The sequence below is a fragment of the Mus musculus genome, chromosome 12 (assembly GCF_000001635.26).
Source record: "Mus musculus strain C57BL/6J chromosome 12, GRCm38.p6 C57BL/6J".
NCBI classification, from domain to species: Eukaryota; Metazoa; Chordata; class Mammalia; order Rodentia; family Muridae; genus Mus; species Mus musculus.
Window position 1 is genome coordinate 70,684,206 of NC_000078.6, and position 14,127 is coordinate 70,698,332.

At 44.6% G+C, this 14,127-nt stretch overlaps 1 long non-coding RNA gene across 1 annotated transcript; it reads right to left on the reverse strand.

Moving 5' to 3' along the window:
• Positions 1 to 5,205: 5,205 nt before the first annotated feature.
• On the reverse strand, positions 5,206 to 9,498 carry Gm32322. The gene is made up of 2 exons (XR_872799.3): positions 6,329 to 9,498; positions 5,206 to 6,133 (listed from the first exon to the last, which is right to left on the reverse strand). It is a non-coding gene; the product is annotated as a predicted gene, 32322 (long non-coding RNA).
• Positions 9,499 to 14,127: the final 4,629 nt, after the last annotated feature.

The following is a 14,127-nucleotide window of genomic DNA, read 5'->3' on the forward strand; positions in this document are numbered from 1 at the left end:
TAAAGGCACGATTGCTAGTGGAGGGTGGCACGTGGCCGCAGAACATGTGTAGATTCTGAGTGGCAATTAACTCCTTTGTCTGTATCTACTGCCCCTCCCTGTGTCTCTTCAGAGTCCATACTTAGTTTCCTCTTGGAAGTGTCCACTGAAGCCCAGTTGGTTCTTTAAGTGCTACTAGTTCAAGCATAAATGCACCCCCGTGTCTTCTACAGCCTCCGTAACCCGTCCTCTCTTCCAGTCTCTCTCTTTGAGCTTTCCATCATTATCACCGCAGACTGCATCTCACATTTCTCAGCTCCCAGTCCCCATTGCTGCTGGCCTCCTTCCAACTCACTGTCCACACCAGTAGACCCACAGTCTTTCCCTTGCTTGTCCTGCCTCCATCTCTCCCTTCTTACGCCCTTAACTCCTCCATACAAGTGCCAAAAGCTAACTCTGCGAACCGTGAGCTGATAAGCTTTCTCCGTTTCAAGCCCTGCGTCTTAGTTAGGTTTCTGTTACTATGATACACACTGTGACCCAAAGCAACTTGGGGACAGATTTATTTGGCTTACACACTCCATCACAGTCCATCATAGAGGGAAGTCAAGGCAGGGACTCAAGCAGGGCAGGACCTCGGAGCAGCGGAGTGGTGCTTACTGGTTTGCTATCTGTGGCTCGCACAGTCTGCTTTCTTATACCACCCAGGACTGTTTACCCAAGTTTGGCATTGTCCACGGGGGTTGGGGGTGGGGTGGTGGAGGCGAGGCCCTCTCATATCAAGAATTGATCAAGAAAATGCCCCCATAGACTTCCCCACAGATCAATCTGATGGAAGAGTTTTCTCAATAGAGGTTCCTTCTTCTCAGAGGACTCTAGCTTGGATCAAGTTGACAAAAACAAAAACAAACACAAACATCAAAGAACCCACCCATGCACTCTGCCTCTGCTTGAGTTCCTTCCTTGACTCTGCCATAGCTACAACAAAAGCCTAAACTCTACAGTGTGAGAAATCTAAGCAGCAGACCATTGGCTCTGCTGACCCTCTTTTCTCTGCATTAGATGCATCTCCCCTCCCCCATTTCACTCTCTACCGCCCCATAAAGATGCCACAATTGTCTTCTCCTCTGCCAAGCTCCGTCTCCAGCTCCCAGGGCCTGGCCCACAGTCACTTCCCACTCCTGTGCCTGTGGGGGAGCATTTGGAGCAGTGTCCTGCACGCAGGAGGTGCAGGGTCCGTGTTTACGGGTGCAGGAGAGAAGCACAAGCGAAATTGGGGCTCCAGGAGATGATGGAAGATTCCAGAAAGGAGGCGAGAGAACACCGAGCACCCCGTTAGAACAGCAAACGTGATGTGTCAGAACCAGAGCAGAACGGGCTGAAGGACTCGTAGTGCCTGTGCTGAGCTGGGAGGACCAGAGTAGTTCTGCTTCCTGCTGGGATGCCGGATGCTGGCAGGGAGTTTGAATAGAAGAATTTTGATGTGATACATCAAAGCCTTTAAATGGCAGCATTTGGCCCGGCACTTACGTTATGAAGAATTCCTCTAAAAGGAAGCATCTAACCAGTATTTAGTGGTGTTTATATAAAGAATCTAGTTTATATCAACAGTAACCTAGTAACACATGCAATGCCCAACTACAGGCAATTGATTAAATAAACTAAGCACATTTTGCCCTGGACTATTAACCAGTCATCAAAAGCTATAATATAGATCTATGTATATAAACATGGAAAGGTAATATTTATGATATGGTAGAATGCATACATATATACATGATTTCACTTAGAACTAGCAGCATAGAAAAAGCCTAAGGAATGTGTACTATAATGCTACCATTGTTATTGCAAGCTGGTGATGGTTTTTATCCTTTTATTTTCTGAATTTTTTGAAACTATAAAATGTTAGTTACATAATGAGAGGGAGGAGGTGGGGGAGCAGCAGCCTCTAACGCTGTTTCTATTGGAGGGAAAAGCAGAGACAGTGCACGTGAACATCTGGCCCAGAATTCCAGTTCCCAGCTTTGCAGTGGCCTCAGGGCAGCCTGACTGGTGCAGGCACTTAGGGCAACAGAGAGGAAGTGGTGCCAGTGTTTCTAACATCCTAGCTAGTCAGGGATCCATGTGAGGCCATTTGGAAGATACTGGGGCTATAGCAACTGGTGGCCCTGAATAATTCATGGTCAATGTTCTTTTCAAAATTCTACCATAAACGAAAATCATGTAAAGATCTAGGAGACATCAGCGTGTCTGAGCTCACACAGAACAAGGCAGCTGGAGGCAGCTCCTAAAACTGGCATCTTGGTCTTCCTGCGTGTTTGTCCGCCAACACAGTCAGCTCATGGAGAGCCTGCTACTTGCCACTCAGTTTCAAGTACTGTGGAGTGTTTGTTGAACGCACAACACAGGGGAAGCCAAGTGTAGGCTGGGTGCTGCATGAGGAGTGTCGAGGAAAGGTCCGGGGCGCGTAATTCCACATTGCTTCATTTCGAAGACCTGGAGGCCAGGCATGAAGTAAGAAGATGCCCTCTGTGCTGAGAGCAGGTGATCTACCTACCTTCCAAGCTGCCACCACGTCCTCCACTATTCCTTTCCCTGTAGTGTGCCCGTGTGGACTCCATTCTGGACACGGGACCCATATTCTGTGCCCCTTAGTCCCTCAACCCTACTAGCAGCTGTCCCTGAGGCTAGAGAGAGCTACTACCTTAAGGAGGATAGGTGGAGAACACTCAGCCTGCTCTGTGCTCCCAACCAGGCATCCTGCTGGGTGACCCACACTCGCCCTACCTGATGCTGTGTAGCGCATCCTCCTCTACCTCGCGACTCTTTAGGTGTTTGTCCATCTCATTTTGGCTGCTCAAACTCATAAATCTAGAGAGCCCCCAAGCTGGCAATGGCAGCAGTTTAGCCAAGTCTGTCCCCAGAGCAAATTGTCTGGGAACTCTGCCAGCACCTAAGGAAACCCTGGCCTGTGGAACAGGAACGAAGCACTCTCGCTGCTAATCATGGATTCACAGAGGAGCCATCCGCGCACCCCTGTCCTTTCCCACAGGTCCTCACTCTCAAGCCCCTGCTTGTCCCGGAGCCTGTCGGAGCGGAGAGCAAAGATAGGGACAGGCGATGGGCTGGTGTCCAAAATGCAGGAAAAAGTCAAAGAAGTGATCCAAAAAACCGGCCCAAGTCTTCAAAAGGCGTGACTAGATAGGGCAGATGAGAACTAGGGAGACGTTTTGTAAAGCCTGGAAAGTTTATTGCGGCCCACTGTGAGCCCGCTCTCCTCCCCCTCCATCCCCTAAACAAATAGGCCTGTGAGTTACGTCTTAAAGCAAACTATAATTAAATCCTCTTGTCTACAAGGTTGATTTCTCTGTGATGTCTGTAAGCCGGTTTGATTCTTCCCTGCCTCAACCTGCCCTTTCACTCAGGCCTTGCTCTCTCTCCGCCCCACTCTTTAGATCTGGTTCTTCCTCTTACCTCTTACTGTCCCCACATTCCTGAATGAGACCGTGAATTGAGGCTGGTAGCCATCGTATGACTACAAAAGACTGAGACGTGCGGCTTTTAAAAAGGTTGTCTTAAAAAGACAAGGTAGAGAGATGACTCAGTGGTTAGCGTGTGCTGCTCTTCCAGAGGGCTCAAGTTGGTCACCAACATTCAGATCAGTTGGCTCACAACCACTTGTAACTCCAGATCTGGGAAATCTGACTCTTTGGGGCTTCTGCAGGAATGCACGTGGTGTGCGCACACACACACACACACACACACACACACACACACTCACACACACGTACACACTCACACATGTACACACACGTACACACACGCACACATACGTACACACTCACACACGCACACACACGTACACACACACTCACACACACACACACACACTCACACACACACGTACTTTTCTTAACTCAAGCATAGATGAAGGATATCCTTCTAAAACAAGTTCAGGAAGCTAGACCTTCATTTGACTGCCCACCCTTATTATAAATGTTTATATAAGTCCTTGTCTGGGATTGCTTCTAGGGATAGTTTACAAGGCATAGGAGAGACTCAAAAGCCAGACTTTAATTTTTTTCTCTTCAGCTCTTGATTATTTTCTTCTATCAGGCTTGATTCTAAGGTACAGATTTTAATGGAAAAAGAATAAAATATTCTAGAAGGATGTAGATTTGCCCCCAGTAACATTGTAAGTGCGCATATGCTTTAAAAACGTCCCTAAGATAATCCAAGTGGAGACACTCTGAAATCAAATTTCCAAACCAGAGCAACACGGAAGTGAGTCCCGGAGAAGTGCTGGGATTCTTAAGTTCAGAAAAGTCGGATGTCATTTTTTTAAAATCATTGCTACTGAGTCTGTCCTATGGTGAATGAGCCCAGCTCTGAACTCTTCCCTCAGTTAATTCTCCCACCAGTTCTGTGAGGAATCTAGGACTTGAAGATCCTTACCACAGTGAGGCTGGCTGATAAAAGAGCATCGTAAAGACTAACTAACTATCTTGGAGCGAAACATAAAGCAGGCACTCATAGCTGTGAGAACTTTTTGCCGAGTAAAATGCTAGATTTCAAATTGGGGTTGTGCAGTTGTCACTGAAAAGCACACACACACACACACACACACACACACACACACTTTTTTTTTCTGTAAGTTTCAGAATGCACAGTTGTCCTGTGTAAGAGATTTGAGAATCCTGTCTGTCACTGTTTTACAGATGGGAAAGCTGAAACAAAAAAAAGATGTTCTTGAAACAGGAAAGAGTAGCTAAGGTGGAATCACTGTTGCAGTTTACAGTGTAGACATCTTATTCTCTTTTCAGTCACAGTACTTCACAGTGTGGATTGGTGTAGGGGTCACATGACTCTGACACTTTGGTCCTCTCCCACACGGGACTAGAAATGAGGAGCGTTCAATTTGGGGCCTCGCCTCTGTGATAAGTCAGTCTCTGAAATCTAACCATACTTTAAGTTCCCCCATCTTTAAAGAATTGGCCCAGAGCTGGGGTGGTAGATGATCATTATGCATTCTAAAGTGTTGTATAGTGTGGCAATTTAATTAGTGTTTATAAAGTACTGAGAGATCCTCAGATGAAAGGTGCTCAACCAAAAAACAATTATCCCGGGATCCTTCCCACGGTGCTGCTCTAGATTTGAAGGCCAAAGAGAGGGGAGCTGAGCCGGAGCCTGAGAAGCCCAGGAAAGAGACTTAAGCTGTGGGACGTAGACGGTAAGCTCATCACTGGTGAGCAGAGTGACGGTTTATTTTTGGTTGCTGAAAAGCCGCTGTGAATCACTGTATCTCAGGAGACAAAGTCCTGACATCCATCAAGCCAGCCGCTGGGGGATTTTCTGCCTCAGCAACCCCTTGTCCTCCGAGCTTTGCTCTGATAGCTGGTGTACTTCATTTTCCTCCCAAGACGGTTAAAAAGAACTGAAGTGTTTAGGCAGCACAAATCGTTATGATTGAGTGTATGTGGAGGGAGAGGGGAGTGGTTAGAGTAGCCTGTATGAATTCTCTCTTCTCCCATTCTGCTACCCATTACCCTCTGGCCATGTGGGAAATTAGGGAAGATTGAGGATCAATAATAAGGCCACTGTAGCCTCCTGATACTCAGGGGCCTCTGTCCTTGATGTTGTTGCATGTCCTGGGACTGACCGTGGTGTGTAGAAGTGGCTGTTTAAAGATGAGTGGAAAGCTGTCTCTTCCTCTGCTCTTTCCAAGTCCAGCATCCTTAAAGGAGGGACTTTAGGCAAGGCTCTCTCAAAGAGCCCTGCTTGTACTCAGGACCCCCTGAAAGGACATAGGATCCAGAAGCCTGTGGCTGCATTTCAATAAACTTCCCAGGGTTCTCTGTACTGAACCACTCCCCTGACTGACTCCTGATAAAACTGGTCTTAACTTCGTGATTGGTCCAAATGATCAAAGCAACCCAGGCATTCTGATTTTCTGAGGACAGAGGAACCAACCTTGACAGCTAGCAGATTATGTCCCTGCTGCCTAGAATAAGAAAGACTTACCAGTCAGTAGTCAGAGGGCACTAAGCGATTGATTCTCCTGGTCACTCCTCTTCTTCAGTTCATGATTCTGTCAAGTAGGGGGCACCTTGTAAGAGTACCCTGAGTACTTCCTGCTGTTACTGTGCCTAAAGCTCTGCAATGGAAGGCAGTTCTGTCAGAGGCTCAAGGCAAATGTTCTCACGACCACAAGAACCTGGAACTCATTTGATCAAACTAAGTCAGGACTTAAATATCATTAAGACCTCTGGTGACTCAGGTCCAGGGTTGGATAGCATTCAGTTAAAGGGGCTCTGTCTTGGACTTAGCGCAAGCCCCCCTGGAACTTTACCTTGGCAGCCCTTTGTGCTTTCTACGTCTACCGCATCTCACTGCATCTGACAGAGATGTGTCTCCATGGATGCAACCTGCATATCTGCTTCCTCAGTCCCCACACACGTAGAGCCTACTGATGGAACTCTAAGTGACCGTGGAATGTCATGGACATCACACATCTCGCCCGAGCTCTGGTGATTCTATTTCTGAAAGAGACAAAGTTAACTCTTACATTGCTGGGGTCAGAGAACATGCTATGTGTTTAGTGTCTCATCTTGCAACACTCCACATCCAGTGTGTTTGGTAATGTGGTACAATGTCAGGGTTAGCAAACCCCTCTTTCCCACCATGTCTTTTCCTTGTAGCCAGCTTAGCGGAAGGGTCTCCCTAGGGAAAGGGCAGCATGTTTCAAAATTCTCTCCCACCCTAGCACAGTCTTCAAAAGTGACCTTTCCTAAAAAAAAAATTTTAAGATAAAATGTTAGTGTAATCCATTTTAATACTATGAGAAGACAGGAAACAAGAGATAAAAGATAAATAAAGAAGGTGACATGGGCAATCTTTTTAAAAACCTCTTTTCTCAATTGATAGAAGTTTTCTCCCAATAGACCCTCAGTCACTGACTTTATGAAGCCACAGTGGTGTGCCCAACCCACCCTTGAGCTATGGTGCTTCTTTCTGAGATTGTAATAAATGGAAAACAATCACAGATTGGCTCATTCACTCTCTTCCTTAGTAGTTCAGTTCTTATAAAGTATCTGCTCTTCAAATCCAAGTTTCAAGACAAACAGTAAGGAGTCAAGTCTCTATCACCATCTACACACACTTCCTACCTCCTGAACTTCAAAATACCTGCTGCTCAACTGCTGCACTTCATGTGCGTATTAGGTTTACTATGGACTCTGTTATATAGTTTACTATGGACAAGGCATCTTGGTCTGCAAGACCCCCACTGTTCCCTTGACCTACCTCCCATCACCTGCCTTGCCCCTGGGTGGCAGGTGTGTTCTTCCTTGATACATGGCTTGACAGTGTCAAGCTGAAACCAGGACACCAACTGCAGGGGATCAACAGTCAATGTCACAGGAAGAGCATCTTCAGGAGACAAGAAAAAAGAGCCGTTGTGAGGTTCCTAAGGAGATCTGTCCTTTAGCTACTTGAATAGCTATATTGAGGACAGCCGCCAGGAAGGCTAGATTTTCCCATTGAATACCATAGACTCTATGTCCTAGCCAATCAGAGTTGACTCAGAAGAAAGCCAGCTGCTAATACAAATAGGCTATGAGAAATTTCAGAAAAGTGAAGTTTAAGGGCCTCACGCTGCTGAGCAGTATTTACAATCATTATGCAAAAGGTGCCAGGCTAGTATGGAATACTCTCTAGCTTGGCTATTTTCTGTCCTAATTCATATTCCTAAACACATTTCCTAGTGTGCAGCTTAACTTATCTCTAGGCCCTGCAGCAGAGGTATGACTGTACTGGACAGTGTGAAGGTTGGGGAACGTGTTTACATGGGGGGACCTGGGTCTTTCTGTCCCTGCTAACAATGTGCCCACATTTTTAAATGAATAAACAAAACTATTAAAGGTCCCAAGGGTCCCTTTAAAAAAATAAATCATGTTCCACTTGAGCTGATAGATTCTCCATTAGCAGGGATTTCTTTTTTCCCAGTTAGCTCTTAGCTAACCAGGCAATTAAACACCAGACAGGTTCATGCTCACTAGGGACCAGTGGGAGGAAAGAGTGTGGGTATGCATTGACTAAAGTGATCAGGAATCTTAACACAAAGGCAGCAGAAATGAGGGAAGAGGGGGCAGTGAGAAGCCAACCCAATAAAAGTGGCACCTCCCATAACACCTCCAGAGAAAGCACTGAGGGTGTGTGTGTGTGTGTGTGTGTGTGTGTGTGTGTGTGTGTGTCTGTGTCTCTATGTGTGTCTATGTGTGTGTGTGTGTGAGTGTGTGTCTTGGTTGGTTGTAGAGAATAGAGGAGGTGAATTCCTAACTTCTATTTATCTATATTTACAACTCTTTAGAACTCTATCATCTTGGAAATGTTTACAAGAAGAAAAAAAAAGTGTCTATATTTCCCTAAAAACAGGCCAAATAAACTAACTCTTAACATCAGATACATATGGAAAGCCCAGGGCTTAAAACTCCTTTTATTTATTTTTTTGATGGGCACCTGGAATAAAATGTTCCAAATTTAACACTTAAAAGGGAACAAAGTATCCTATTATGCAAATGGTGTTATAGAACGGAGAGCCCCTGAGCGAAGGAAGATAAATGAATTTATAATTGCATTTTAATCTTCTCCACTGGAAACAGTCTCTTGCCTCCTGCAGCACAGACCAATTGTTGAGTCAAGAGATGGAGATGTCAATGTTCTACTATGATAGACTTAATTATGAGCACTGTTGTTTGCTTTATTATTTTTGTTATAGAAAAAAATGCCCAAAATTTAGACCTGGGAATAGCAGGGGTGATTAAGGAAACAATCTATATAGTTGATAAACTCCTCCTCAAACTTACACTTTCCAGTGATTTGTTTTAAAAGTTGACCAATCGAATTTGCTTGTTTCCATGCGTAGGAGGTAGTAGCTCTCCCCTGGGGAGTTTGATGGAAGACACCTGCTGGCACAGTAAGGACTTTTGCAGTCTGACCATTTGGAATCAAGGCTCCAAGTGCTTCTCTTCATTCAAAGAATGCACCTCATGTCACACAGATACAAAAGTCCCTAATGATACATCAATGAAAAGAGCTGTTTGTCTTGTAAGCCGCTATTATAAAGCATGATAATAATATGGAAATGCACGGTGTGAGCAATAGAATTTTAGTTGTATTTTTCTCAGTAATATCTATGGAACACAGAAGGAAGGACAGAATCTGAAGTTTGATTTTGTGTCATTCGTCCTGAACCAACTTGAGTTTTCTTTCCTTAGGACTCAGTTTCAAGGCTTACAGTCACCCCAGTGTCCAAGGCAGAAGCAAGTGCATTTCTTTCTTTGCAAAGCAAAGAGCCTCTCCACACCTCTGCGGCGAGATTAACAAGAAGCTGAAGCCATTTCAGGTGTCTGGTGGAAATCTAGTCTGCAGATGTACGCTGCTTTTCAGCCAGCGGTGGTGCACGCCTTTTATCCCAGCACTCCGGTGGCAGAAACAGGCTGATCTCTGAGTTAAGACAAGGTCAAGTTCAAGACAGCCAGGGGTAAACAGAGAAACACTGACTCAAATAAATAACTGATAACAAAAATAAAAATAAAGGGGGCTGGAGAGATGGCTCAGTGACTGCTCTTCTAGAGGACCTGAGTTCAATTCCCAGCAACCACATGGTGGTTCACAACCATCTATAGTGGGATCTGATGCCCTCTGTTTTATGTGTGTCTGAAGACAGCTACAATGTGCTCATATAAATAAAAATAATAATAAATCTTTTAAAAAATAAATAAAATAAAAATGTGTTTAAAAAGAAAAGAAAACTTACAGAATGTGGTGCTCCATCTTGAGTGGGGGTTATGAGCAACCCTGCAGCCCCACAGCCTCCAATTCAGGTCTGCAATTTCCCAGGCCCCATTACTCCTCTGAGAATGACTAAGACAAGAGGATCCTTCAGGACAGGTATGACATTAGAAATAGGACATAAAATATTATGTCAAGTTTGGCCACATAAGAGAAAAAACATCATCTCAGCATGTTCAGATGACCTTTTAAAATCTGGGTTTGCAGAGACAAAAGGATTTTAAGGGTTTGCAGCCCCATGGCCTCCAACATCCCCACGCCCATAGAATAAAATGAAGCTTTGTGCTACAATTGCATCTGACAAGATTCTTCTTTCCTGTGATGAAGAGTGTACCATGAAGACGTTCTAGCGATAGGATACCTTATCTTACCCTGAGGCACAACAGAAGAAGGGCATGTATTAAGAATCGGGGGAGAAAGAGAAGCACAGACTTAGATGTCTCCGTGCATCCTGGGCAGCTCATAAGTAAAGAGTCCCCTCCCAGGACCATGAATCCTGTGGGGGAGGAGAGATGACCCAGGACCAGCAGTTAAGAGCTCTGCCCGCACATCTCCATAACTCAGGTTCAATTCCCAGCACCCACATGGTGGTTCACAACCATCTGTAACTCTAGTTTCAGGGATTCTGATGCCCTCTTCTGGCCTCCTTGGGCACCAGGCCTGTATTACATAGTTATACATGCAGGCAAAACATCTATACACATAAGTTAATAAAATATTTTTAATGTAACTGTGGGTCCATTTTATAGTTTCAAAATATCACATTACTTGACAGTAGACGTGAAAGGGTCAGACACATAGAGACTCATGACTTTAACACCAGCTTCACGAAAGGAACCTCTGTATTCCCACACTCCCTGCGGCTTCCTCTCCAGGGTTGTTGTAAGGACCCAGTGTGAAGATGTGTGTGGAACTGTTCCACAAATTGTATTAAATGCTGGTGGCTGTCGTGGTGGACCTGCCTTCTTTGTATTATTAGTTTTCTCTCTAATGAAATCTAAGGGGCTAAAGTGTCTTTCTGATGACCCTTATCATTTCTGACATACAGAATATTCTTCTCCCACTTTGGGAAATTTTAACCAGTGTGAGTCAAAAATGACACAAGCCTTACCCTGCGTGTTAACTGACTTCCTGCTTGGGTGGAGCCTGGGAGATTTGATTACCTCATTGCCACCATAGCGTTGTTTCCCCCCTGGTTGACTGTGGCTATTTGGTTATATAATTCCTGTTTCAGCAAATGCTCTAATGAGCCAGGCCATGTGGTCATGTGGTTCTGAAAGCAACACATCCCTTCAGAATGACTCAAGCAAGCTGCCTCTCTGGCACATCAATTGTGACACGCACACAATCACGTATGCGTTATGCTCCATTTAACGAACAACAGCCAGAGGAATGAGTAAATTAGGCCTGTCCTCAGGGTGCTCACTGTTGCACTGGCTATAGACTATATGAGACTACACATGCTACCCTACATAGACCCTGCATTTCTGGCTCTGTGCATGGGATATGGTAGTTAGAAAGATTTGCTGACAGACATGAGTAAGATAGACTATGTCTGGAATCTGAGTCAGAACAAAGTCACTGGGCTCCAACTCTTTGACAGCCAAAGAGATGTTGAAGTCTTAATACGAAGGAGGATCCTGTTGCCAGTGAATTCCAGAACAACCACAGTCTTAAGACTACTTCTCCCCCTGGGAGGTGGGGGGAAAGGCACGGTGACCCTTGCACTGTGATGAGATGACTTTGCTGGGACATCTTGTATACCCAAGAGTTTCTATGAAGGAGAAGCATTAGAGAGAGCTATAAAGGGGATGAAAGGAGACATCGAGGCAGAGATTCCTCGTGGCATAAGGTTGGGGGTGGGGGGCTTATCGCTGACAAGATATTTGATTAGTAAGCACAGGGGCCACAGAACCTTTATTAACTGTTATAAAATATGACCTGTGATTGTCCTCGGTACTGAACATGAACAGCATCCAGTATATTCACTCACAGAGCTTATTTGTAAAGTTATCCCTACTACACACCAAGGAGTAATATTCAAAAACTCCTGCTCTAGGACAGATCTCATTAAGAAGACGAAAAGGTAAATTACAGGATGGAGAAAAAAAAATACCGATAACATATCTAACAAGGGAACTGTCCCCAGATACAAAAAGGATATTTGAAACTAAATCATATAAAAACCAATAACCTATTTTAAGCATGGGCCAAAAAGAACTGAATATATGCTTCACTAAAAGAAGCTGTGTGAGTGACCAAAAAACACATGAGAAGATGCTCAGCCTCATTAGTCATCAGGGAGTCACAAATTATATAGCACAGCGAAGTACCGCTAGACACCCACAGCTAGGAGCAGTTTAAACACCCGCAGGAACAGCCAAAGTTAGAAAAGACGTCTGGCCACTCCCACTCACATGCACTGTCCGGGGGCAGGTGAAGTGGTGCAGCCATTTGGGAAAGAGGTAGGCAGTGCCTTTATAAAGTTGATCAAATGTCTCTTTGTGATGACACGGCTGTTGCACTCCATGTACTTTATTCAGCAAGAATAAAATATAAGATAAAATACACATAGGAAACAGACATTTTAAACATGAATATTCACAGCAGATTTGTTCTTCGTAGCCTCAAACTAGAAACAAGCAAAAACGTCTATCAAAGATGAATGAATATACAACACATGATATATTTGTGCAATGAGATTAAGGCCAGCATTTTAAGTGAGTGAACGGTTCATATATACCACGTGGATGGTTTCAAAAACATTATGCTGATCAAAGACTAGACAAAAAATAGACTGAAAGACTGAATATTTATGATGTCCAAAAAAAGACATATGGTGGTTAGGAGTACATACTGTTCTTACAGAGGACCTGAGTTCAGTTTGCTGCACTCAGATCAGGTGGCTTTCAGATGCCTGTAACTCTAAGTCAGAGGACCTGACACTGCTCTCTGCAGGTGCTCACACCTCTGTGTGTATGCGAACCCCATCCCCATACACAGAGACAGACAGACAGACAGACAAAGGGAGAAAGAGTCAGAGATAAAAAGACAGACAGAAGAGACAGAGATAGACAGACAGAGACAAAGATAGATAGACAGAAGCAGACCAAGAGTGTCAGAGACAAAGACAAGAAGAGAGATTAAAATAAAAACTCTTAGAGAGAGAGAGAGAGAGAGAGAGAAAGGAAGGGAGGGAGGGAGGGAGGGAGGGAGGGAGAGAGAGAGAGAGAGAGAGAGAGAGAGAGAGAGAGAGAGAGAGAGAGAAAGAAAGAAAGAAAGAAAGAAAGAAAGAAAGAAAGAAAGAAAGAAAGAAAGAAAAAACTTAAAGTGTAGCAGAAACAAGAAACAGAAAGCAAATCTTTGGAAGTAGTCAGCTTGAAGGTGCCAAGGAGGTGAGTCCAAGAGACCTCTTGGGGATGGTGAAACAGTCTGTGTGTTAACTGTGCCTATGGTTATACAGATGTGTGCAATCAGCAGAGCTGCACCCTGACACAGCTACACGCTATAAGACATTATCAGGTTGGTTTTTATAAGTGCATCAGCATAGTAGAGTAGAACTGCCAAGGTGTTTCTATCGCAGACGTCTACTGACTTTAGAATGTTCTTATTATAGCAGAATGTAAAACACTGATGTAAGACGGAAGGACATGAATTGGAGGCACTGCTGCCTGCGTACCCTCCTAGCGGGTATGCTGAGTTATATCTCAGGGAACATGAAACATGACGTCCTCGATTCCCCAGAAGCAATAGACACGAGTATCGTGTCTTCTCATAGAGAATCTGCTCCGAAATAAAGGGCCTTTGTCACTCACATTCATGAAGAGAAGCAGTGTTTTCTTGTTAGAAACGGGAAGACTGAGAACACCCAACATAAAACTTCTAGCCAGGAAGTAACTCTTGACTCCAAACAAAGGAAGGGGCAGGTTTTTATTATTTTAATTACATGTCTTTTTTGGGGGGGACCGGGGGTCCTAAGGAGGCTAGAGTTATGATAGATGCCCAGGAGCTGGAGTCATAGGAGGGTGTCAGTTGCCTGGCTCTAGTGCCGAAGCCAAACTCAAGTCCTCTGCTTGGGTTTGAGAAATACAAGTTTCTAAGCACTAAGCCATCTCTCCAGCCCAAAGCTGAGAAAGCAGATTTTCCATTCTGAGACACTGTGATCTGCTGAATTAACCTTGAAAGGTGTCAAGTTCAGTGACTCACCCCGTGCACTTCAGAGACAGTCTTGGTCTCACTCCTTTTCTTTTCTGTGAAATACATGCTGAGTGCAAGCCTCGTAGGTATTCCAGAAGA